This window comes from Ixodes scapularis, unplaced genomic scaffold, assembly GCF_016920785.2.
Source record: "Ixodes scapularis isolate PalLabHiFi unplaced genomic scaffold, ASM1692078v2 PGA_scaffold4__175_contigs__length_147842914, whole genome shotgun sequence".
Classification (NCBI taxonomy): domain Eukaryota; kingdom Metazoa; phylum Arthropoda; class Arachnida; order Ixodida; family Ixodidae; genus Ixodes; species Ixodes scapularis.
In genome coordinates, this window is record NW_024609879.1 from 132,016,146 (window position 1) to 132,017,745 (window position 1,600).

Genomic DNA, 1,600 nt, shown 5'->3' on the forward strand with positions numbered 1-1,600 from the left:
GCGTTTCCCACCCCGTTCAGCCCCAAGCTGACAGTGCTGTGGAAGCTACCTGCTCCTTGGGCCAGCCACACGCTCGCCACCCCACGGGTACTTCGAACGGCTCGGTTATAACGCGTTGACGCTATTAGGGAGTTTTCGTAGATCGTTTTCGCAGTCCCGCAAGGCCCTCCGCAAACCGCTACGATAGCGGGAACTCCACAGTCAAGGCTATCGGCGCGCAGGCGCAGTAGCAACTTCTTCGTTGCGGAACGCTTAGCGGAAGGGGCAGCGCGGTCTACTAAAACTCCCTATTGACACCTCCGCAACGCTGACAACGCCACCAAGCGCGAAGCTCATAACCACGCCAGCCTTGCTACGTCACGAACGCGGGGAATCTTTTCTTTCTGTTTTTGTTTGCGCCGGATATCCCATGACGCATCGCGCTCTCCGCTCGCTTCTCTTCGAGCGCTTGCTCGAGCGCACCGTTTGGAACGAAAAATTAGCGATTATCATTCACGGTTATTATCCGTCATGCATGACTTATTTCCGAACGAAATTTGAATATTTAAATTTTTGTTTCCGTACCCCTTTAACAGCTCCGCAGTAAAAATAACTTGGGAAGCAAACACACGGGGAAACTACTGGCACCCTGACTGTCCTATTTCAAGCACGTCGAGACCGCAGTCTCCAACAACTACACGCGACTCCGCCCTTTGTTGTCTGGGCGCCGCAGCCTCTCCTGGGTTTACGGGGGGAAAGAAAGGTGGAGGTGAGGCTTAGGTGAACTGCGTTTCGGTGGTTCCGCTGCTGTAACCGACCGCTGGCGAGGAACTCTGAATGCGTGTTGGCTGAGCAAAGCGAGACGTGTACTGATAACCCCCTCGTGAACTTGAATAACTTAGGCCTTTGGGGTATCTATATAGTACTCGGCGTTTACTTGTGACATGATTCGGCGTTTACTTCTCTACCATAAAGTTGCCTTTTTAACGGTGATTATTTCGTATCCGCACGACTGCAGTACCTAAAATCAGTAGAAGGAGAGTGACGTAAATAAGCATGACGCAGCGCGGCATCGCGAACTGTTATATAGAGCTGTACATATAAGAAATGATGGACCGTTTTCTTTATTATAGCCGATAGATCATTATCGAAAGCCTAATTGAATACTAAATTGGAAGGTGTAATGCCGTCGAATCTTAGATATATCAACCAGTCGGTACGTGCAATGTGGCAATCACAAAGTTACTGATAACTGATAATTAATTTCCCGGTATGCGTATTTTTACACTGCGTACTGTGCGACTATAAGTGCACTCAAAATACGGCTAAAGTTTTTCAAAACAACCATTTATCCGGGTTTTTTTTCTCGTTTTTTATGCGCGGTTAACTTGAGCCCTGACCTCCTGTTCAGAGAGCATGATGAAACTCCGAAAACTTTTTCTCGAAACAAGTTTCTCGCTTAGTATCACTCCATCTTTCGCCGAGGCGCGTAATGCTCCCCAGGCGTGCTCGCAGCTCTTGCTGTACCTCGCACGTATCGCCGCTCCGGGGATATTCCTCGTACATCCCACGCGTTCTCCGCTAGATCCGCAGGCGCAGAACTGCAAGAAGACGAAAAGAA